The sequence below is a fragment of the Pan paniscus genome, chromosome 23 (genome assembly GCF_029289425.2).
Source record: "Pan paniscus chromosome 23, NHGRI_mPanPan1-v2.0_pri, whole genome shotgun sequence".
Classification (NCBI taxonomy): Eukaryota; Metazoa; Chordata; class Mammalia; order Primates; family Hominidae; genus Pan; species Pan paniscus.
In genome coordinates this window covers 42,262,905-42,288,700 of record NC_085927.1, presented here as the reverse complement: position 1 = coordinate 42,288,700, position 25,796 = coordinate 42,262,905, and the positions used below count along the sequence as shown (strand labels likewise).

Below are 25,796 nucleotides of genomic sequence, written 5' to 3'. Positions count from 1 at the left end.
ATTAGCATCGGTGCTAGTGGTGGCAGCAGCAGCAGCAAGTTTGGGGGCCTGGAAGGCAGGTAGGAGCATTGGGGGGCAGCCCTGCCTGGCCTGGGGTGGGTAGGAAGTTGTGGGCCTCTGTGACAGCGGTGGAGGCGCAGCCAGGGGAAGGAGGAGTCTTCCCCGCATCTCCTGCTGAATCTGGAGGGCGCCCTCCTCCTGCTGGCACCTGAGTCAGGTGTGAGTGGCGCCATTGTGTTATTAACAGAAGTTTGGGGGGTGACTATTTGTGTATCGTTTTGCTTGTTTTTTTGTCAGGGTAGTCTTGGACTTTTTTTTTTTTATTTAAGTTCTGGGGTACATGAGCACAACGTGCAGGTTTGTTCCATATGTATACATGTGCCATGTTGGTGTGCTGCACCCATTAACTCGTCATTTACATTAGGTATATCTCCTAATGCTATCCCTCCCCCCTCCCCCCATCCCACAACAGGCCCTGGTGTGTGATGTCCCCCTTCCTGTGTCCAAGTGTTCTCATTGTTCAATTCCCACCTATGAGTGAGAACATAACGATGTTTGGTTTTCTGTCCTTGTGATAGTTTGCTGAGAATGATGGTTTCCAGCTTCATCCATGTCCTTACAAAGGACATGAACTCATCATTTTTTATGGCTGCGTAGTATTCCATGGTGCATATGTGCCACATTTTCTTGGACTTTTTTAAATTTCATGAATCAGGAAGGGGACAAAATGTATAATAGGTCTCCTTGATTCTCTTACCTGTTCTTTTTCTTTTTTTCCAGCCTGGTTTTTCTTCTGCTTATCATCATTTTCTTGTTCCTGTTCATTTTCTTATGCTGCTGTTTCTATTCCTTGTGTCCTTTCTTGTTTCTCCTCCTCCTCCCTTTGTTTGCTTTATCCCAAGCGATGGCCTTAACAAACAACAGTCCAAAACTGAGTTAAAAATAGACGACTTCTCATTGTATTCGCCCCCCCCCCACCCCTCGCCCCGACGGAATCTTGCTCTGTTGCCCAGGCTGGAGTGCAGTGGTGATCTCTGCTCATTGCAACCTCTGTCTCCCAGGTTCAAGCAATTCTCTTGCCTCAGCCTCTTGAGTAGCTGGGATTACAAGCGAATACTGCTGTGCCCGGCTAATTTTTGTATTTTTAGTAGAGATGGGATTTTGCCATGTTGGCCAGGCTGGTATCGAACTCCTGACCTTGTGATCTACCCATCTCAGCCTCTCAGAGTGCTTGGATTACAGGCGTGAGCCACCTCGCCGGCCCAGTGTGTTGTATTTTAAAAATGATCAGTCCGTTATTGTTTTAGAGATGAGGCAAAAATCAGTTGGATAATTATTTAGATTCTTGAGTAGCTGTGCTTTCATATCCTGTTAATTCGTTGTAAGTAGTTATTTGGGGAATCAAAAAATGAAGCGTCGAATAAAATATTGGTCGCAAACAGCCATTTTCTCTCTCTCCCATATTAGTCTGAGATAGGCAGGAGGCATGGAGGTAATAAGTTCCAGTGTATGAGATCATTAAGAGAACCATATCCCCTTCATTTTATTTCTCTGCCACCATTTTCAAGAGTATTGTCATCTGCATGAGCAAATTTGGTTCATCACCACATCTTTGCAACAGGAAAAGGAAGGGGAGGATCATGTGGAATTATAATGTTTTTAGGGCAAGATTCACAACCAAAAACAATGCTTCACTAACTTTTGCCTTTAAGAACCTGCAGTGTTGAGCCCTCTTTTATTCCTAATGTTAATACCTTTGTTAAGAACTTTTTTTTTTTTTACTGATTACTCTAGAAATTTATGCATTGTATTGACTGCTTTAAGGAAACAATCTATATTGTATCTTTTTTTCAAGCCAACAAATATATAAGGTCTATAATTTTTACACTTTTAAAATTATTTTTGGCCGAGCGCGGTGGCTCACGCCTGTAATCCCAGCACTTTGGGAGGCCGAGGCGGGCGGATCACGAGGTCAGGAGATCGAGACCAAGGTGAAACCCCGTCTCTACTAAAAATACAAAAAGTTAGCCGGGCGTGGTGGTGGGCGCCTGTAGTCCCAGCTACTCGGGAGGCTGAGGCAGGAGAATGGCGTGAACCCGGGAGGCGGAGCTTGCAGTGAGCCGAGATGGCGCCACTGCACTCTAGCCTGGGTGACAGAGCGAGACTCCGTCTCAAAAAAAAAAAAAAAAAAAAATTATTTTTAAGGTCATGAATATGTAAAATACTGTTGATATATGTAAAAATACACCTAAGTACCACTATATAGCTTATTTTGAAGACGTGTCTAAATTTTTGTCCAGAGTAGATCGGTTGCAGTTTCTTAGGTGTGTTTCTCAATACATAGCCTTAGTGTTTTAAAGCATATAGAAAAAATTTGAATACCGTTAACCTCATGTAGTCATTTGTTTACAGATTAATGTTTCTACAGACTAAAGGCATCACAGTCTCCTTTAAGATTGAGTAATATTAATACAATTTGAGATATATAGGGGTAGAATCCAACAAATTCAGAGGAAAATTGTTAAATTATATAGCTGTAGATGAGGACATGAAACCCAGTTTCTAAGCTCTAAGGGGGCCCTGAGCTACCATACCAAGTGCATCAGTGACTGGGCGTAGTGTTAGCAGAATTACAGGATGGTTGAGTGAGCTTTGGAGCCTAACTGTATGTGTACATGAATTTTTAAACTGCGTGGCACCTCCGTGTATCCATCTTTACAATGGGGGCAGTATTAAGTTTTTCTTCTCAGTTGACTGAATTATTTCGGTAGTCTTTGTCTTGCTGTCACTCTTGATGGCCACATGAGAGGAGCTAAGGTAATTTCTGGCAGCCTGGGACTCCTTGGGAAAAACCAGAAGGTGCCAGAGACCCCATTTTAGGAGGAGCCTCTGTTTTCCTCATGGACCCCCAAGAAATGTAAGCAGACAGGTCCCTCTCAAAACCTGGGGAAGGCTCTGCTTTGTTTTGCCTTGCTTTAGCTGACCTTTTTGTTGAGGGTGGGCATCAGCAATTAGTCGGGGAAAGAGAGCTAAAGAAAGTTGCAGATAGAAGATGTATTTATGGTAAAGAAAGTTATGAAGGAAAGAGATTTTATGGGAGGGAGGATCTTGTATTACAAATTCTTGTCCTAAAGTAGAATGACTATTTAAAAAAAGAGGGAAATATAGGACAAGTCAGAAAGTCATAATATGGGAAAGAAAAACTTAGAACTGCTCGATCTTGTCTAGAAGTGCTGTATGTGTGATGTTTGTATAAAGGAGTTCTAATTAACTGGCTTTAAAGAGAATGAAAGCTCTCAAATACTTCTTAAGAAAAATAGAAGCTCTAATGCCTTTTAGTTCATGTGATTTCAGTAATCTTTGGGGAATAAAGGCTTTTAAAAGTTATTGGTAAAATGAAAATGTCTTCAAAATTTAGACATTTGGTGTAAATTAAGTCAGAGGTTAAATTTGCTAAGTGCTTTAATGTCATAAACCACTTCTTTGACTTTAGAAAATTGTTCAGATTATGTGGTTTGGAGCTGTTAGATTTCTGTGTAAGGCCCTGGGACAGGTGGAGTTAGCCATGCCTCCTAGCTATGCTAGAAAGAGTTGACTTTATCTGCAGTTCTGTCTTGTATCCTAGACTCTGCACCTGGTACGTAATTAAAACTGCTTATACTAAAAAGAAAAATTACCTGTTTTTGATTTTTTAAAAAGGCGTGGGAAGGCCGGGCGCAGTGGCTCACGCCTGTAATCCCAGCACCTTGGGAGGCCGAGGTGGGTGGATCATGAGGTCAGGAGATCGAGACTATCCTGGCTAAAATGGTGAAACCCTGTCTCTACTAAAAACACAAAAAATTAGCCAGGCTGGTAGCACACGCCTGTAATCCCAGCTACTCGGGAGGCTGAGGCAGGGAAATCGCTTGAACCTGGGAGGCAGAGGTTGCAGTGAGCCGAATCGCACCACTGCAGTCCAGCCTGGCAACAGAGCAAGACTCTGTCTTAGAAACAAAACAAAACAAAAAAAAGAGTTTAGTCTAAACTTAGAAATTTTAAGTATTATTTTTAGCTGAAAGAAAATAAAATTTAAGCAAGTTATAGGACATTTATGAAACAACTTTGTAAAGAATTGTGTGTCTGAGCGTGTTGACCAAAATGAAAAGGGTATTATTTAGTTCTTCCATAAATTAAATATCAAAACAGAAGGCACTGAAACAGAGCCAGAATCTGGGCCCATATGTCAAAATAATAGGGTTTTTTGGAACATTGATCAGTTCTTTAACAAGAAAAAATATTATAAAGAGTTATAAATAGTTATGAAAATCTTACCTTATAGTCATTAATTAAAACTGGATAGATTTGTAAAATTTTATTATTAAAAAGTAGCTTTAGCATTAAAGATGTACTAACGTAAAAATAAAATTTGGTTTCATATCGAGTTCTTTCTTTTGAGAAATTCAAGAAGTCTCTCTGGGGTCTGGATCGGGACCCTTTTCTGGTAACACCACCACCCCCAGCTCTCCCCTCCTTCCTGGCCTCCACTGGGAGGCACTCCCCTGGAGGAGCAGCTGCTGCTGGCCCCTACCAGACTCAGCACAGAAGGCCAGGCCTGGGCTGCTGCTCTGCCCCCACCTACCCAGGAAATGAGATGGATACACACAGGAGAGTTGGCCTGGGTGGGGAGGGCGTTCTGGAAGCCTGCCTTGGCTCTCTGGGTCTTTGGCCAGTAGCCACAGAAATGGAGACTCAGTTACTTCAGCAATCTGTGTTTCTACTGCGTGTCTGGCACAGAGCGAAGTCCTGGGGTGGGGCCCTGGAGGTGTCCTGGAAAAAACGGGACATCTCCCTGTCCTCCAGGAGCTCACCATTAAGTCACAGAAGCCCATGTTTATGGAGGATTTACTATGCAGACTCTCTCCCTTAATTCTCACCACAACCCAGCCATCAATGCTGTTATTATCCCCATGTGAAGTATCCAAAAAACAAGGTCCAGAGAGGGGAACAGATTTGTCCAAGCTGATCAGTGTTGGAGCTGAGAACTGGAATTCTGTTCTTTAAATTGAACCGTTTTTTAATAGGCATTGATTTTTTTTGTGGGTAATTTTATAGTTATGAGTTCATTTTCTTTTTTTAATTTTATTATTATTATACTTTAAGTTTTAGGGTACATGTGCACAACATGCAGGTTTGTTACATGTGTATACATGTACCATGTTGGTGTGCTGCACCCATTAACTCGTCATTTAGCATTAGGCATATCTTCTAATACTATCCCTACCCCCCCCACCCCACAACAGTCCCCAGTGTGTGATGTTCCCCTTCCTGTGTCCATGTGTTCTCATTGTTCAATTCCCATCTATGAGTGAGAACATGTGGTGTTTGGTTTTCTGTCCTTGTGATAGTTTGCTGAGAATGATGGTTTCCGGCTTCATCCATGTCCCTACAAAGGACATGAACTCACCATTTTTTATGGCTGCATAGTATTCCATGGTGTATATGTGCCACATTTTCTTAATCCAGTCTATCACTGTTGGACATTTGGGTTGGTTCCAAGTCTTTGCTATTGTTAATAGTGCCACAATAAACATACGTGTGCATGTGTCTTTATAGCAGCATGATTTATAATCCTTTGGGTATATACCCAGTAATGGGATGGCTGGGTCAAATGGTATTTCTAGTTCTAGATCCGTGAGGAATCTCCACACTGACTTCCACAATGGTTGAACTAGTTTACAGTCCCACCAACAGTGTGAAAGTGTTCCTATTTCTCCACATCCTCTCCAGCACCTGTTGTTTCCTGACTTTTTAATGATTGCTATTCTAACTGGTGTGAGATGGTATCTCATTGTGATTTTGATTTGCATTTATCTGATGGCCAGTGATGATGAGCATTTTTTCATGTGTCTTTTGGCTGCATAAACGTCTTCTTTTGAGAAGTGTCTGTTCATATCCTTTGCCCACTTTTTGATGGGCTTGTTTGTTTTTTTCTTGTTAATGTGGTTGAGTTCATTGTAGATTCTGGATATTAGCCCTTTGTCAGATGAGTAGGTTGCGAAAATTTTCTCCCATTTTGTAGGTTGCCTGTTCACTCTGATGGTAGTTTATTTTGCTGTGCAGAAACTCTTTAGTTTAATTAGATCCCATTTGTCAATTTTGTCTTTTGTTGCCATTGCTTTTGGTGTTTTAGACATGAAGTCCTTGCCCATGCCTATGTCCTGAATGGTAATGCCTAGGTTTTCTTCTAGGGTTTTTATGGTTTTAGGTGTAAGTCTTTAATCCATCTTGTATTAATTTTTGTATAAGGTGTAAGGAAGGGATCCAATTTCAGCTTTCTACATATGGCTAGCCAGTTTTCCCAGCACCATTTATTAAATAGGGAGTCCTTTCCCCATTGCTTGTTTTTCTCAGGTTTGTCAAAGATCAGATAGTTGTAGATATGTGGCGTTATTTCTGAGGGCTCTGTTCTGTTCCATTGGTCTATATCTCTGTTTTGGTACCAGTACCATGCTGTTTTGGTTACTGTAGCCTTGCAGTATAGTTTGAAGTCAGGTAGCGTGATGCCTCCAGCTTTGTTCTTTTGGCTTAGGATTGACTTGGCGATGTGGGCTCTTTTTTGGTTGCATATGAACTTAAAGTAGTTTTTTCCAATTCTGTGAAGAAAGTCATTGGTAGTGACAAAAATGTCTTTTCTTTAGATTATCTGGATTATGAAAGCAAGCACTTTTTTCATTAAAACAATTATGTACTAGGAAAAACTGTCATAATGGTATTAATGTTGGCAATATTGATTATGAAATTCAGGGATAAATTGCTGCCTATGGTCTGTGTCTTCAGTATTGTAAGCTGCAGCCATCATGTAATTTCAGATTAATACCAATTTTGTTCCCTGATAGATGGAGCTTAAACAGTATATCCTGCTTTAAATTTCTACCTCTAGCAGATCTGTATTGGAGGGAGTTTTCCTTTGTATTTTTTAATGTATGTTATTCTGTTTCCAGTAGCTTGGAAAGTAGAGATGACTAATGTTTTAGCCTTTTCTTGGAGAAAAGGAAGAACGCTTGTTGAATATTTTCACAGATGATTGTGATTGCTTTAAATAACCTCTGTGGCAATTTAAATTAGACGGATTTAATCTCAGTAACATGCTGGTCGCATAAATGTCATGTTTTAACAGGAAAACTTACTTGTAAATCTTTAGACCTTCGTTGTCACTTAGGCTGGGGACTCACTACCCTATTTGGCATCTTACTAGTTGGGGGGACCTTTTCTGTGTACAGTGATGGGACTTTTGTGACCTTTACTCTCATTATGCAATAGAGTTTGATGCAGTTAATTTGACATGTCAAAACTGGGAAGTCTGTAACCTGTTTTTGTTTTTATTTTTTTAAGATTTCTCTTTTTCGTGTCCCTCATTACTTAGCAGATGTTCATTTGGTGGGAATTCTTATTTACATGAATGCTTGAATTTAGTGGCAAGGAATGAAAGACTCAAATTATTGTTTTTAAAGAAAAAAACTTGCAAACTACATATTTTTAAGAAATCAATTGAACAGGAATGCATGATGTTTTTTGAATGGCTTAGATGTGCTTTTTATTCACTGACTAACATTCACTTTTTTACAATTTGTATCAAAAGAAATGATCTTTGTTTTTCTCACAGGCAAAAACACGTTGAGACTGGTGGGTTGGCTTTATTAATTAATTTTTTTCTATTAGGTTTTCTTTAATAATGTTACATTTCTAAATTATAGCACGTTTTAGTTAATTCTGAAATCGGTTACTTCATTTGTTAATTTATCCCTCATATCATGAATATTGTTTTTTAAATGTTCTATACAAATTTGCCTCACTTTTTTTCTTACAGCTTTTGCAGTTAATACATTCTAAACTTGAAAATGTGGTTATCAGTCAGTAATAGAAGTATCCCTGGAGGATTTCTTTAATTTTGTATTAATTTTAGTCCTAGCTACCAAAGTATGTAAGCCTTAAAGTTTAAAATGTTTTTCTTAAATTAGCTGTATACACAAACATTTTCATATACTTTGTGAAATGGGAGGAGATAGTCCATTGTTCTTGTGGGTTTTTTTCTTTAATTTCCGTATTCTGAAGCAGTGCAGATATAGGGTACGCTAATCAGTGAGCAAGGTGGGGAATATGTACAATATAAGGAGAAGCTGTATGAATCTCAGTATAAAATTATGAAGTTTGTTAACTGTAAAATATACTGTATTTATATGTAACTCTCATTCTAAAAGTTGCCATAAAAGCTGAATTGGAAGCTTCATGTCTGCATGAAATTTCCTATATTTTTAATGTGTATGATGAAATTAATTTTTCTTGAATATTAAAATCTGCCAATCGCTATAAAAAGAATACTGAAAATCTCATTTATAGTTTTAATATATTTTTGCAGGATATTTACATGGATTTAATATTGAAAGCATTTATGTCTTGTCAATATCGCATAAGAGGACAGTTACTTAGATGCAATGAAAACTTAATGTACATGTACATAAAAACATGTACTTTCCTGCATCTTTGTTAGTGAATAAGATTTTTGAAGGGATTTTAATTAAGGTTTAAATAAGAGCTGGGGACATGTGGAATGAGAAATAGAAGGCTCATCAAAGTGTACGTGTGTATGTATTCTTATATTTGTGTGTGTCTACAGTAATGCTATCTGGAAACTAGTGCAATGAAAAACAAAACACAGCAGGAGTGAACTGAGGCAAATGTGGCTCAGAAAGGTCTCTTTTGACCTTTAAACCTGACATTTCTTTGTGGATATCACACTGACTCATCTAATGTCACACATTGAACCCAGCGATGTCTTTTCTTCCTATTGAAAACTAGCCTTCTCATCCTGTTTTCTTTAATCTATCACACAAGCTGAATTCTGTCCACCCTCACTGCCATAGCACTTACAAATATCACTGATATCATCTCTCCTTTCTGTTCACATTTTTACAGTCTCATTATTTATGTTGCTAAGCGTTTTCTTACAACTGTTCGAAGCCTACAGGTTAAGATGTGGGTGGAGATATATACTAATGACTTTTACTTATTAGATCTATAATGCCAGGGATGAGTTCAATATAACAAACCAGTGGAATGATTCTGCTTCTCTTCTGACTCACTCCTTAAAATGTGTATTGAACAAAGGTGAAGTAGAAAAGTTGTATTAGCATTGTTTTATTTTGCATGACTTAAAACGTGCTTTTCTAATTATTAATAATTTATCTAGTGCTGCCTCAGACTTGATAATTGGGTTCATCAACAGAGCCTTGAAAAGTTTGGGTAGAGACCACAAAAATGTAGTAGCTATGCATGAAGATTAGCTGTTAGTTTATCCGTTAAGACTGCTTATGGATGTAAGCAATGAAAATCTAACTAACAGTAGCTAAGAGAAATAGAGATTTATGTTTTCATGTAGCATAGAGTCTGGAGGTTGGCAGCCGACAACTCTGTGATGCCATCAGCAACCCTACTTTTCTCCATTTCTTAAAATGGAAGATTCTTAGAGTGTTGCTTTTACCGTGTTGTTTTTCTCATCATGCCTCCATCTGCCATCATATCTCATCTGCCATCCAGATAGGAACAAGGGAAAAGGACTAAGGAGGAAAAAGGCAAGGAGATATGTCAGCTGATTGTCCTTTTCTGTCAGGTTGGCAGTGTCTTCCCCAAAGGCCCCATCTAGCAGATTTCTGACTATGTCTCTATGGCCAGAACTCACTCTGGCACACATTCATTCTAAACTGGAAGATGGTTAGGAAAAAGGAAGGTGTGGGGGTGTGAAACCACCTGCCAAAAGTGTCACAGTTGTGACCAGTTTATTTCACAGTTTGAGATGACATGGTCATAAAGACCTTTGTCACCTTCAGAATGCAGCAAAGCATGAGAGAATAGTAGAAGGCCGCTGAGAAAGACAAACAAGTTTTAGGATTACAGAAGTATTCAACAACCAACCATGTAAGATCTGAAAGGGATGATTTTTTCAGTTCTGTGTTTGATTAAATACTCAACTGTACAAGAGCCATGGCTACATGGCAGGGATTGGGGGAAAAAAGACAAACAAAACTTGGAAATAGCAGTTGTCAACAATGTGATCTAGCAGCCAAAAAGCTAGTTTTGTCGTGCTCTGTATTAATTGAAGTAAATATATTTTGACTCTAATTTTGAATATGCCATTTTGTTCTGATGGGTGTTTTCCTCTCCAGAATGTTAGCTGGCATGTTTGGGAATCCAGATTTGAATCAGAATTATTATAATATTGAATAACTTTTATTGGGAAAATATTTTCCAGTGGACACTATTAAATAAGCTTAATTTTAAATTAATTTCATATGAAGTAGAAGTAAATTACTTCTAAGTATTGCTTAAATAAGCTGAATTTTTAAATTACTTTTATATGAAGTAGAAGTAAATTACTTCTAAGTACTTCTATTTTGATTTTTAATTTATTAAGATTATTTTTATTAACTTTCACAAAGAAATTTTGGGTTGTTTTTGTTTATCTTAAAGTCTGTGGATTTCAGCTCCTGCTAGTGGTTTTCTTCTCTCTATAGTTATATTTACCAGGTCTCATTCACGTAGATTAGTTATTACAAATCTTGATTATTGTCAAGATTTGCTTCTTCCATCATTATTAGTTACAGATTTTATTCTGTGTGGTTTTAGGCTTGTACAATGTTACTTGGTGTTGTTTCTACCAGGTCTAATTTTTCCTGGGTCAAATTTTTTTGTGTTCTTTGAAATCAAAAGGAAAAGGTTCTTAAGTCAGTTCTTATATCTAAAGCAAATTTCATGTTTTAGATATAATGTGTAGCATTAGCCATTTTCAGTTTTATTTTATGCTAATTCCTGCTACCATTTATTTAGCACATAGGGTTTGAGTTTGTATCATATACCAGGGACTGTACTAGCCAATGGTGATACATTGGTGAACAGAGCTTACTGTCTGCCTGGGGAGACAAAGAAAATAAAATGCTTTTGTAATAACAATAAAATTTCAAGTAGTGTTAAATGTCGGGGAAAAAATTAAGTGATCCAGGGAGATCTCTCTAACGAGAGGCAATGTAAGCAGAGACCTGAATATGCTCTTTACTCACATAGTTTCATGGTTCACTCAGGTGGAGGGAGTGAAATGTAAAAAGGGCATGAGTTGAAAACACACTGGGTGTATTTGGAGAACAGCAAGAAAGGCAGCGTCAGGCAGAGTGCATCAGCAGAAGAAGTGTAGGAAATGAAGAGGTTGGCAGGGGCAGAACATAAGGGGCCATTTAGGCCACGGATAGGACTTCAGAATTACTCAGTTGTGGCAAGAAGCATTTGGTAGGTTTTGAAGGATGCTCTCCCGGCGTCACGTCTGTGAGCCTTCCCCGCTGTTCACGGCTCTGTTGAAGACAGTGCTCTGCTGTCCCAGGATTCACGGTCCACTGGACTAAGCACTGGTCAGCCAGGGGAGGAGGAGCCAACACAAAGAGTTCCAGTGGATGAGTAGCTAGGAGTTCACCAAAGTGGGGAGAGGTCATCCCGGCAGAGAGGGCAGCATAGGCAGAGCCTCGAGGAGGGAGGGGCTGGGGGGAACTGGGGAGCCCTGGGTCCTCTGCACCGCAGGGTCCTGGCTCCTGGCCCCTCATGGCCGCCCTTCTTGCTCCTCTTTGCGGCTCCATCCTCATCTCCCTGATCTTAGAGACCAGGGCTCTTCCCTTTAACTTCTCTCTCATCTCCACCCACCCCTGGGGACCCCCACCCAGACCCACAGCTCCAATCCTGTCCACCTCCCGGTCTTTCTCCCCTGGTCTCTCTCCCTTGAATCCAGACTAGCTGTTCATTGCAGAGCCTGAGTCCTCAAGAGCAGCTCTTGGATACCCCATAGACGTGGGAGACTGGCACATCCACGTCCCCGCTGCCTCCTGCCATCTCATTGGCTCCTCTCTTTCTTTCCTGTTTCACGTGTTCCATCAGCAATACCTTGAAAATGAAGCCAGAATCCATCCGCATCCACCCCTCCACTGAGACCAGCCCTCCTTGTCCGTCGTCTTTGGCCAGGATGGAGGCAGCCGCCTCCGCATGTCTCCCTGATGCCAGCCTTTGTCCCCGACAGTGGCAGGGTGATCTTTTAAAAACATTAAGTCAAGACGTGTGTGACGATGGCCTCCTTTGCACTTAGGAATCAAAATGCTTTCCTTGGCCAACAACATGATCTGACCCCACCCCACCCCACTGTCCCTCTGTCCTCATCTCCCGACACTGGCACTTGGCTGCAGCCACACCAGCCCCGCTGCTGTTCCTCCAGCCAGACCTCTCCCCTCCGGGATACCAGCAGGGCTCATGCCTCCCTTCCACAGCCCCTGCTCAGGGTCACCCGATCAAAGGGGCCTTCTCTGGCCAAGGTTTACAAAATAGAAGCAGCCACCTCCTCCCGTCACTCTCCCTTTGTCCTCCTTCAGCTGCCTTGTCACGTGCGTCGCCGCCTGACATAACGTTTGCTTTGTGGCTTTGTGCCTGTCTCCTCTGCTGGATGGAAACCCCAAGAGAGTTGGGATTGGTGTTTCTTGTGCTCAGCTGTGACCCCAGCATATAGAACAGTGCCTGGCACACAGTAGATGCTCAGTACATCCATGTTGCATGAATGAATCTTCCTGCCCAGTGCCTTGTGCACAGAAGGCACCTAGACAGTGTCCGATCAATGAACTGCATTAATACTGTTAGTAACAGTAGCTCCCATTTGTTGAGGGCTCACTGAGCTAAGCAGCTGTAACAAATTGTGCCATTTAGCCTCCCCAGCTGCACTGCAGCTTGGCCATCCCGAGCCTCATTTTATGAAGGAGACACCGAGGCTCGGAGAGAGATTCCTGGGAAATGCACAGCAGCTGAGCTGGAATTGGAACTAAGGTCTGGTGAACTCCAAAGCCGACATCCTTCTACTGGGAAGAGCAACTTCTCTGCCTTTACTTCTCTCCCTGTGAGAGCTAAACCTGAGATGATGCCACTCTATGCTGGGTGCATAGCTGCCCTATGGTTGTGGGTTCTCTGTGCAAGGCAGGTCTCACCCATCCCCAGGGCAGAACCTCAGGGGTCCCCCAAAGCACCTGAGATCTGGCCTGCAGGTGTCAGTGAAACAAGTCCTGGTCTGGGTCCAGGAGCCTCCTGAAACTCAGCCTGGCTTCTGATCTGCTATTGGCCCCTTCGTGGGCTACCAGGCAGGGGTTTAAACGAGGTGAGGGTGCCAGCCTTTGTTGGGGTGCATGGTTGGTTTTGCTCTCGGGGTTTGTCTTTTCCCCTGCACCATTTGTGAAGGTCTTTCGCAGCCTTGAATCTTTCCAGAGGCGGCAGGTGTACTCATCTCTTCCACCTGGCAGCTCCCCACCTCCCTCTGCAAACCACTCCCCACAAGAGGAGGGCCTGGCGGAACAGAAGGTAAAAACACAACACCCACGCTTAGTTTTCATGAGTTTACGTCGAACACCTCCTAGCTGTACTCTACTCTAGCAAACCCGCAGAGGGGTGAGCTGCGTAGTCTTCGAATCAGAGCTGAGTTCGGATCCTGTCTACGGGCCAGTGGGCAACTGCAGGTAAGCCAGTAGCTCTCCTGAGCCTCAGTGTTCCCATCAGTACAATGGACACAAGTGGCCTTTAGGTTGTGAGATGACTGTAAGGACTGGAACAGAGCCCGGCCTGTGGCAGATGCCTCAGGAAATGCTAACTGTGATGATTGTTGCGACTATTATTTGAAGAGTAAAAAATAGGAAAAGAAAAGCCGCTACGGATCCCACTCACACGCAGCTACGACTGCTTTGCGTTTTTCTCCCTTCTAATGCACACCTGCTTTTGCGCGTCTCTAATGATGTGCCTTGATTTTATTCTCCTATTGAATCAGCGATGACCCTGCGATTTTACCTGACCTTTCTAAATACCATTTCAGCGGCCACCGAGTTGTCCGGATTCCATGTGTGGGATTCATGCAGTCATTTCCCTACAGCGGGGCATTTATACAGCATGTAATCTTTTTATTAATACGATGACAACACCAATCCTAGCTCTCCTGGGGGCAGGAGGAGGAGACATACTCCAGAAAACAGCAGACACCTTTGTGAGTTTGTGGCCTTTCCCTTTCTGGAATGATTTCCTCCGGATAGATGCTAGGCAGGGAGATTCCTGAGTCCAAGGGGGTGACAGTTTTATGGGTCTCGATTTCAGCACCAGCCTCATTCCCAAAGGGCTGGTGGAGTGAGGCAGCTTTTGAGGGCACTGGATTCGGGGCACCCTCTCCAGTATGGGGTGCCCCCATTTCTATACAGTTTGCATTTCTTGAGATGGAGTCTCATTCTGTCGCCCAGGCTGGAGTGCAGTGGTGTGATCTTGGCTCACTATAGCCTCCCTCTGCCTCCCAGGTTCAAGTGATTCTCCTTTCTTGGCTTCCCGAGTAGCTGGCATTACAGGCGCCCACCACCACGCCTGGCTAATTTTTGTATTTTTAGTGGAGACAGGGTGGGTGGTGGAGGGGGAGGTTCACTGTGTCAGCCAGGCTGGTCTCCGAACTCCTGACCTCAAGCAATCCACCTGCCTCGGCCTCCCAAAGTGCTAGAACTTCAGGCGTGAGGCACCGCGTCCAGCCTGTTTGCATTTCTTTGATGGTTTTTGAGATAAAGCACTTTCATTTGTTAACTGTATTTCCTCTCGCGAGTTGCCCATTTATTTTACTCCACCCCCAGGACAGTTGAGGTTTGAAGCCATTTTCATGAAGCAACATTTATCCCCCACGTTTCAGTTCCTTGGTGTTCTTGTTTGTGTACATCCCTCATTCTGTTTACTTAATACATTTTTAACTGACTTGAAATCAAGTCAAATTTGTAGAAAACTCAGATTTGCTCTAAGCAATATCATCGCTGATTTAAGAGTTGTATTTTTCCTAATTTGCATTAAAACAAGTAAACATATCCAGTATGAGATGGGGCTGCATCACACTGACTCAAAAGAGTTCAAGCTGTAGGAATTTTGGGAGCCTGTTGTTAAACACAGCCACTATTGCAAATTATATAAACATGCAATTAAATACATTGTATTAAACACAGAGGTAATACATACTCAAAATGTATCACTTCTTAGTTCTTTTGCTACATTTACCTATCATCTGTGCTGGCAAGGTTATTTGCATCTGTTGTGTCTGTATGGTGGAAATTTTTTAAGTGGTGACTACTTGTATCTCTTCCTGTCTTTGATTCAGTGACAGCACCAGTATTTACACTCGGGAAATTGACAGCATGTGCTACAAACCAGAGTTTTCTCCCTCTGGAGAACAGGTTGTTAAATGTTTACCAGCTTGCCTTCAAATGCTAGTATATTTATCTCCTTACATAATCTCACTTGCTCCAGTGGTCTGTGAACACTACTGTGGGAAGCCAATGTGTTTCTTTTTTCTTTTTTTTCTTTTTGGAGACAGAGTCTTGTTCTGTTGCTCAGGCTGGAGTGCCGTGGTGCGATCTCAGCTCACTGCAACCTCCACCTCCGGGGTTCAAGCAATTCTCTTGAATTAGCCTCCTGAGGAGCTGGAACTACAGACCTGTGTCACCACGCCCAGCTAACTTTCTGTATTTTTAGTAGAGACAGAGTTTTGCCACGTTGCCCAGGCTGGTCCTGAACTCCTAAGCCCAGGCAATCCGCCTGCCTTGGCCTCCCAAAGTTCTGGGATTACAGCCAATGTGTTTCTTATGTGCACAGGAAAACAGCAACCTAATGTTTCCAGGGACACCCACAGACAGGCACCCAGGGCGATGATAGCCAGGACAAGAGGCAAGGTGGTCCTGGGAGGCCAATTCATCAGCCCTTTGCAGCTCCTGGCCCTTCCCCAGGCAAAGAAAGCAGATGAGGAGGCCGAAAGACTGATCTGACCTCCCTGCCACACATCTGGGTCTTTAGTCCCCCCAAGGAAACGTCTTAGGCATCCTCTTTGCAAAGCCTCCAGCCCTGTCCTGCTTTTCTTTCTCTGGAACAATCCATGTTCATTGTATGGATGCAGCCCAGACAAGATTAATTTACTCATTTATTCAGCAAGCATTTATTGAAGGCTGGCCGTAGGCCATGCCGCGTGTTAAGTTCTGGGAACAGAAAGACAAAAAAGGCCAGGCCCCTGCCCTTAAGGAACTCTGTCCAGTGATGTGTAGAAAATCCATTCTGACCCTGCCCTGGCTTTGCTTGGAAAAATCAGTGTCTTCAGCCAAAGGGTGAATATTCCTTAGGGAAGGTTTTGGAAAAGTCATTTTGAAGAGGCACTTCTAGAATGAACTAGACCTAACATAGCTATTTGGAGTTCAGATGGAGATTTTGTGTCTCTGGGCCCAGGGTGCAGCTGTCAGGAGAAAGGAAACAGCTCCCTTTAGGAGCCCAAGCTCCTAACAGGCAACATGGCACACCTGTTTCTGGGGACGTGCTGCCTGCAGCGGGCATCTTACAAGCCCCCTCCTCGGAGGTGGCTCCTATAATCCTGCCCCGGAAGAGACCCGCATGGCTCCACCCAGCCAGTTTGGAATCTTTAGTTTGGAATCTTAATTAAAATGCCCTAACGCAGCAACTACTGTGCAAACAAAGATGCCAGCTTGCATGAGTAATTAACAAAAAGACGCTTCCACAAAGGCCCAGGTGAATCTGGGGGCTCGTGAATACGCCTCCAGCTCAGAGGCTGCTCCTTTATGTTGATTTGACAGGAATTCCACTTAATCACCCTCTGAGCTGCAGCAAGAGTAATGTGGAAGACGCGAGATCCTACAGAGAGGAGTGTGGTTGGGCTGGTGGCAGTAATGTTCCCAAAAAACCAATTTAGTTCAGTGGCCCTTAATGGACCCAGCTCCCAGATCAGGCACTGCAGGGTGGGGCAAGTGGATAAGGAATTTATTTCCTTTGTCCTGGGTCAGGGAGGACCATGGATTCTACTTTATTTCACCCACTATTAAGACCCTGGTCTTAACTGCTAAAATACCTGCTTCCAAGAATAGATGCTTGTTGGAACTGCAGACGTCTCCCAACACGGGCATTTCGGCTCCCGTCACAATGATGGAAACCGAGGCTTGCCCGTGGGCTGGAGGATGCTCGCTCCCTGCTCCTCCTAAGCACCCTCCAGCTCGGACTTCCTGTAGCTTCTAAGGGGTCCCAGAGGGTGCTGGGGGAGAGGGGGACTTGTCACCTGACCCCTTCAGCCGTGAGCTCTGGGATTGAGTCTGTCACACCCTGTGTGCTGGGACCTACGGCTTCAGGAATCGCTGGGTGCTGCAGCTGGGGGCAGGCAGGAACAATGGGCTCTGGGGCCGCCTGGGCTGGGCTTGGACCGGACTCTGTGCTGCCCAGCTGTGTGTCCTTGGGCAAGTTGCATCACCTCTCTGGGCTGCCATGTGGATGTAGGCACAGAGAGCAAATGAGCTCCACCTGGCAAGGGGATCATGGGGATGAATCAGAGGGGATGTGGGGAGGGCCTAGCTCCGTACCCCGCTCATAGGAAGAACCCCCAAAGTCTATCCTCTTTTCTTGTCTCTGTCCACTCTGTGTGGGGAAAGAGGTCCCTGCCAAGCGTGCCTCCTTCACTTACCCCTCATTTGAGGTTGCTCAGGGCTTGCTCACAGCTTCTCTAGCCAGACAAGAAGGAGGAGATAGTGTGCTGGGTGGTTCTGTTGCCAGCCTGGCTGCCCTGGGCTCGTTGTATCCCGGGATCTGCTTCCCGGTGAGCTGGCTTGAGCTGTCTGAGACGTGGGAGGCGGAAGCGGCTGTCACTGGTGCGGGTGGTCTCACTGGGCAGAGCCAGAGAAGCGCAGCTGCAGGGGTGCCCCAGGGCTCCCAGCGTCCTTGGGTTTTCCATCTGTGTCTGGCTCTCCTTCCCGACCACCGACCCTAGGCTGGCAGACCCTGTGACCCTCCCTGTGATCTCTCGGAGGCAGGATGGGCCTGGCTTCAGCCTCCATGCGAGCTGGCCCCACTTTCTCCCTGCCCAGCACTGCTGAGCGTCCCTTCTCTGAGCCTCCACGGTCCCTTCTGGACCTTCACTGCCCAGCTCCTCCCACAAGTGTGGAAACTCAAGTCCCTATCATAAATGCCCTATTCCATGAAGCCATGGCTGCTGTCTCCCTGCCTGGACTCTGACCAATACTGTTGTCACTTGTTTGTAAGGGACACGTCCTTGTCACCCTTCAGGGCCTCAAGCCCAGATGTGTCCCCCGATCAATGTGTACGCTTACTGGAGTGCCACTTACCTCCTCCCCAAAGCCATGATTCAATCCCTGGGATATCTCACCGTTGACAGCATCCAAGAGGGAGGGAGCTTCTGCAGGGTTGTCGAGATGGGAGAGAGTGGTTCCGTTCGTTTAAGGGAAACATGGAGCCAGCGAAGCACGGGGACTTGGTCAGGTGGGGGTTTTGGTGAGAGGCCACTACCACACAGCTGACAGCAGCCAACCAGCAGGAATGGAGGCAGGGAGGCCCGGGGGGAGGCCATCACTGTGCCCCAGGCAGTGGGGGGACACAAGGCAGTATTTTGGAGGTAGTGCAGGCAGGAGCCACAGAGGAATTGGATGTTGGAGGGGCACACTGAGGACGAGGACACCTCGAGGGTCTGAACCAAGAGACACGTGGTGTTGCTGCTGACCAGGAAGGACAGCGCTGGAGGGGCGGGGCTGGGCACAGGGTCGTGCATTGTTACCACCATGGGACGCCAGCACCAGGGGAGAGGCGGAGAGGGCAGAGGTGGGTGAGGGGCTAGGACAGGTCACAGGTGAGCAGGAGTCTGTGTGGCATGGTGTGTGCATTGTGTGATGTCTGTGTGGCATGGGGTGTGTGTGTTGTGTCTGTGTGGCATGGTGTGTATATGTATATTGTGTGGGTCTGTGTGACGTGTGTGTGTTGTGTCTGTGGCGTAGTGTGTGTATATTGTGTGGGTCTCTGTGGCATGGTGTGTGTATATTGTGTGGGTCTGCAGCATGGCGTGTGATGTGTATGTGTATGTTGTGGGTGTACAGCATGGTGTGTGGCATGGGGTGCGTGTGTGTATTGTGGGTGTCTGTGGCGTGGTGTGTGTGTGTATTGTGAGGGTCTGTGTGGCATGGTGTGTGATATTGTGTGGATCTGTGTGGCATGGTGTGTGTTTATGTGTATTGTGGGTGTCTGTGGCATGGTGTGCGTGTGTGTATTGTGGATGTTTACTGTCCTGGACAGTAGGAAGGACATCGGCGAAGCAGCCCCAGCATCAGGGACGGGCCAGGAGTGCAGAATGCATGGAAGCTGGTCAGGTCAGAGCCCGGGCTGAAGGAAGCACGGAGATGCAAGGGCACCAGGGCCTGTGGGACCAGGAGCCGATGATCAAGGCCACAGTGCACACAGCCTTGGAGGCAGAGGACACATTCATTTCATAAGGATTAAAAAGCATGGGCCAAGTCTGGGCCCCAGGCCAGGACTGGGGATACAGAGTGGATCAGTCCCCATCCCTGCCCTGAGGTGCTTACCTACACCCATTCACCTTACAGGTTTCCCCACTCTGGCCCCTTGGCGAGCTCCTACTCATTCCTCAAAACCTCACTGAGGTCATGCTCCTTCCGGAGGCCTCTCCCCATCCTCTAAAAGACCCCTCTCCCTGCTGCCCACTTCCAGCACAGTCAGAGAGCCCCGTGGCCTGTTTCCACTGGACTGGGTGAGGGCAGGACTGGTCTGAGTCTTCTGGGGGGGTGCCAGTGCTAGAGCAGAGTCCTGGGCTGGGAGTCCCGGCACCTCATTCCACTCCTGCACCCACAGACTCACTGTTTAACTTCGGGCAGGCCACGTCCCTCCTCGGCCTCACTTTCCCCTTGTGTAAGATGAGGGAAGGGACTGAGGCTTCTAAGCCATCTCTCAGCTTAAAACCTCTTTGACTTTCTATCTGGCTAACGGAGATGCTGATCAGGGGCAAGAATGGATTTGAAAAACGCTTTGAAAAATTCATAGCAGGAGGCAAAGGAGAAAGAGTCTTTATTTTCGCAGAGTGGGAGGCAGGAGTTACCGACAGAGGCTGCCGATGAAAAGGATAGCATCTCAGAGCACTTTGTGGTATTTAATGTCTAATGCATCCTCCCGTTAAAGCAGTGGCATCAAATATTTACCAAAGCAGTATTAAAAATTAACCTTTACCATGGGGATGTATAAAGGCCCTAAGTTCCCCGAGAAGTGTCCGAACGTCAAGAGGGTAAAGCGACAGGAAGGCAGGCTACAAGTGGGGTGTGAATAATGGAAGCCTCTAAAACTGACATAGCTCCCTGTTGACCCCACTCCCAAAGCCAGGGCAGCCTCCGGCCCTGTCTCTGCAGAGGCTCCCAGCCCCTCAGAGACTCCCAGAAGGCCTGCAGGATAAGGACAGGCCCTCAGCTGGGCATCCACAGCTTTCCATGGCCTGGCCTTGCCTCTCTGGGCAGCTGGGATCTGTAGGATGGAAAGGAATGAGCCTGTCGGAGTTGGAAGAGACCAGGGGAGGAAGTGGGAAGTAAGTGGTTCAAGCACTGGAAATAGCATGTGCAGAGGCACTGAGGCAGAGACAGCCACACATCCATCCATCAGAAGGGCAGTCAGGTGGCATGAGTGTGGGGGAGGAAGGAAGTGCAAGAGGGGACGGGTGGGAGATGCAAGTAGGTCTGACTGTGCAGGGCCATGGTGAGATGTGGGCTTCTTAGTCCAGGGACAAGGGTGCCCTCGAGGAGAGTGACAGGAGGCACTTGCCTTTGGGAAGGGAGCTGGGAGTCCACCAGAGAGGCTGCCACTGTCTCACGAGCTGCAGCCATGTCTGCGGCTTGGCCGAGGGTGGTGGTGGGGAGGGGCCGGCACCAGGGAGTGGAGTCCATGGGATTGGCCAGGGCCTGGGGTGGGGGCTCAGAAGGAGGTGGGGGTCCAAGGAGGATGTCTGGGACCCTGGGCTGAGCAGCCTGGGAGATTTTCCAAGATGGGGACCTTGGGGCAGATGTGGCTTTGGGCTCAGCAGCATGTAATGTCTTCAGTTTGAGATGCCCCGAGAGACCACTGCAATGGGCCTGGGGAGGAGCAGCCCCCACCCGTGGCAGGAGGAACCCCAGGGCGAATGGGGTCTGGAAGCCGCGAGAGGATCAGGGCAGCCGAGGGGCATGGGATCTGGCCTCGGATGTGGGCTGCGTGCCCTGCCCTTCGCCTGTCGCTCCTGCGATGTCCCTTGCTTCCCATGCCCACGTCCCCATCCCATATACAATCCGTGGGCTCCAACAACACAGCAGGCACTGTCCTGTCTGCCAGAAGCCGCTGGGCATAGCTGGCACCAAATAGCTTTGTCATCCCCACCCCACCGCTTGCCTTTTACTATAGCTGGGTTGCCCGCCAGCTTCTTCGTGAAGGAAACAAAGTTTCCGTGTGTCATTATTTAGAGTATGCGGCGCCCTATAAAGCACAAAATAATTCTCATTGTCCTCAAGCAGGATCTTTATTTTGGTATTTCCTGGAGACCAGGGGAGCTGACTGGGGCGCGGAGCTGACTGGGGTGCGAGGGAGTTTGCAGAGCACGGCCATTTCCCCCGTGCCGCCATCTCGCCAGCGGCGTTTTTCTTGCCATTTTGCCGGAAACTCAGGCTCAGAGAGGCCAAAGCACGTGTCCAAAGTCAAACAGCCAGGGAGAGGCTCTCCCAGAGCACCTACAATGTGCCTTGGTGCCCCAACACACACACAGCCCCCAATACACCAGAGCCCCCAATACACACACCAGAGCCCCCAATACACCAGAGCCCCCCAACACATACACCAGAGCCCCCCAACACACACACCAGAGCCCCAACACACACACCAGAGCCAACACACCCAGAGCCCCCAACACACACACCAGAGCCCCCAACACACACACCAGAGCCCCCAACACACCCAGAGCCCCCAACACACACACCAGAGCCCCCAACACACACACCAGAGCCAACACACACACACCAGAGCCAACACACACACACCAGAGCCAACACACACACACCAGAGCCCCCAACACACCAGAGCCAACACACACACCAGAGCCCCCAACACACACACCAGAGCCCCCAACACACACACCAGAGCCCCTAATACACACACCAGAGCCCCCAACACACACACCAGAGCCCCTAATACACCAGAGCTCCCAACACACACAGAGCCCCCAACACATACACCAGAGTCTCCAACACACACACACCAGAGCCCCCAACATATACACCAGAGACCCCAACATATACACCAGAGCCCCCCAACACACCAGAGCCCGCAATACACACAGCCCCCAACACACATACCAAACTCCTCCAACACACACACACCAGAGTCCCCAGTACACACGCACAGAGCCCCCCAACACATACACCAGAGCCTCCAACACATACCACAGCCCTCCACGCACACACCAGAGCCCCCAATACACACACACTGAGCCCCCAACACATACACCAGAGCCCCCAACACACACACCAGAGCCTCCAACACACACACCAGAGCCTCCAACACACACACCAGAGCCTCCAACACATACACACCAGAGCCCCCAACACACACACCAGAGCCCCCAACACACACACCAGAGCCCCCAACACACACACCACAGCCAACACACACACACCAGAGCCTCCAACACATATACACACACGAGAGCCCCCAACACTCATACACACCAGAGCCTCCAACACATACACACCAGAGCCCCCAACACACACACACACCAGAGCCCCCAACACACACACACACACACACACCAGAGCCCCCAACACACACACCAGAGCCAACACACATACACCAGAGCCCTTCAACACACACAGAGCCAACACATACACCAGAGCCTCCAACACACACACGAGCCCCCAACATACACACCAGAGCCCCCCAACACACCAGAGCCCCCAATACACACAACAGAGCCCCCAACACACACACCAGAGCCTCCCACACCAGAGCCCCCTAACACACACACCAGAGCCCCTAATACACACAGAGCCCCTGACACACACACTAGAGCCCCCAACACTCATACACACCAGAGCCTCCAACACACACACACCAGAGCCTCCAACACACACACGAGCCCCCAACACACCAGAGCCCCCAATACACACACACCAGAGCTCCCTGACACAACAGTTTCCAACACACATACACACCACAGCCCCCAACACACACAGAGCCCCCAACACATACAACAGAGCCAACACAGAGCCCAAAACACATACACACCAGAGCCCCCAACACACACACACACAGCCCCCAACACATACACACCAGAGCCAACACACACCCCCCAGAGCCTCCAGAGACCCCAACATATACACCAGAGCCCCCCAACACAGAGACTCCAACATATACACCAGAGCCCAACACACCAGAGCCCGCAATACACACACACACAGGGCCCAACACACATACCAAAGCCCTCCAACACACACACAACAGAGTCCCCAGTACACACGCACAGAGCCCCCCGACACATACACCAGAGCCTCCAACACATATACCACAGCCCCCCACACACACACCAGAGCCCCCAATACACAGCCCCCCCACACACACGCACCAGAGCCCCCAACACACACATGCACCAGAGCCCCCAACACACACACCAGAGACCCCAAGATATACACCAGAGCCTCCAACACACACACCAGAGCCTCCCAACACACACACCGGAGCCCCACAACATACACACACACACCAGAGCCCCCACACACACACGACAGCCTCCCAACACACACACCAGAGCCCCCAACACACACACACACCAGAGCCCCCAACACACACACACACCAGAGCCCCCAACACATACACACCAGAGCCTCCCAACAACACACACACGAGTCCCCAACATACACACACACCAGAGCCCCCAACACACACACCAGAGCGCCCAACACACACACACACACCAGGGCCCCCCAACACACAAACCAGAGCCTCCAAGACATACACACCAGAGCCCCCAACACACACACCAGAGCCCCCCAATACACACACCAGAGCCCCGAACACACATACGAGAGCCTCCAACACAGACACCAGAGCCCCCAACACACACACACACCAGAGCCCCCAACACACACACCAGAGCCCCCAACACACACACCACAGCCTCCAACACATATACATGAGAGCCCACATCACACACACCAGAGCCCCCAACACACACCAGAGCCCCCAACCCACACACCAGAGCCTCCAACACACACAGAGCCCCCACCACACACACACCAGAGCCCCCAACACACACCAGGGCCCCCAACACACACACACCAGAGTCCCCAACATACACACCAGAGCCCCCAACACATACCAGGGCCCCCAACACACACACACATCAGAGCCCTCAGCACTCACACACACCAGAGCCGCCAACACACACACACACACACACCAGAGCCTCCCAAGACACACACCAGAGCCCCCAACACACACACAACCAGAGCCCCCAACACACACACACACACACCAGAGCCTCCAACACAGAGCCCCCAACACGCAAACCAGAGCCTCCAACACACACACCAGAGCCCCCAACACACACACCAGAGCCCCCCAACAGACAGAGCCCCCCCAAGAAACACACACACACACCCACTGCCTCGTCCCCTCCCCATCTGCATCCATCTAGATGGCCCAGCAAGATATTTTGCTAAAGACAAAGTAAAAATTCCCTCAAGCATCTCCGCGGCCCCGCTTTGAATATGTTTTCTCCCGACTCAATAGACATACATTTCTTGAGTGCTTTCTGTGTGCCAAGTGTTGTTACATGCAGTGTTTCATGTCCTCACAGAAATCTCCATGTAGCAGATGAGTAAACTGAGGCGGGTGGAGATGGTGACTTTGAGCTAAGGCTGAGTGAAGATTGGTGCATCCTGGGGTCCTCTCTGCCAGGTGCACACTGAATGGCAGGGCTGGGCCCGAGCCCTCACTTGCCTCCCAACAACTCTCCCCTGAAGCAGAAAAAAGCAGAAAAGGGGATGAAACTGTGATGCAGAGAAGCCTGATCCAGACGCCAGCTCACTCTGGGGGAACCCACACATCCCTGAAGGATGGGGCTGGTGCCAGGGAACCCCCAGAGCCATGCTGGCACCAGTAGGAAGAGGAAGCAGGAGGCAGAGGGAAGACCTTCCCAGGCAGCCTGGCTCCACAGCAGATTTGCTGGCCTCAGTAAGCAGGGAGCTCCCCATCACTGGGGTATGCAGGCCAAGGTCAGAGGCTCGTTCCCTGAGGGTAGAGTAGAGGGATGTCCAGATGCACAATCTCCAAGATCCTCCCTCTCCCAGAATCTCTAGCACTGCCCTGAGGCTTTGTATTAGCTAGCTGGTGCTGTGTAACAAGGTACCCCACAAGTCAGCAGCTTAAAACAACAAGCGTTTAACCCTTTCTGTGAGTCAGAAAGGTGTAAGTCAGGGTGTGGCTTTGCTGGGTCTCCTGGCTTGGGGTCTCTCAGGAGGCTGCAGTCAAAGCATTGGCTGAGACTGTGGTCATTCTCAAGGCGCTGCTGGAGACGATACACTTCCCAGCTCACTCAGGTGGCTGGTAGTAGGTTCACGTGTTGGCTGGCGGTGTCAGTTGCTCACTGGGTGGGCCTCTCCGCAGGGTAGCTCATGGCATGACAGCTGACCACCCAAAAAGAGGGCTCTGGGAGAGAGAGTTCAAGGTGCAGAGCCCAGTGGAACCCACTTTTTTGGAGCCTAACCTTGGAAGGGACATCCCATGCCTGTCACTTCTATTCTATCCATTTGTTACAAGCGAGCCACTTGGCTCTGTCCCCATCCTTTGTTCTCCTTTGGGTACCAAAGGAGGGTGTGAGTAGCTGCAGGTGG

At 47.5% G+C, this 25,796-nt stretch overlaps 1 protein-coding gene across 1 annotated transcript in view; it reads left to right on the top strand.

Moving 5' to 3' along the window:
- LOC134730109 (uncharacterized) overlaps positions 1–25,796 on the top strand; it is a 50,362-nt gene that overhangs the window by 1,944 nt on the left and 22,622 nt on the right. The gene's annotated exons all lie outside the window — the stretch shown is intronic.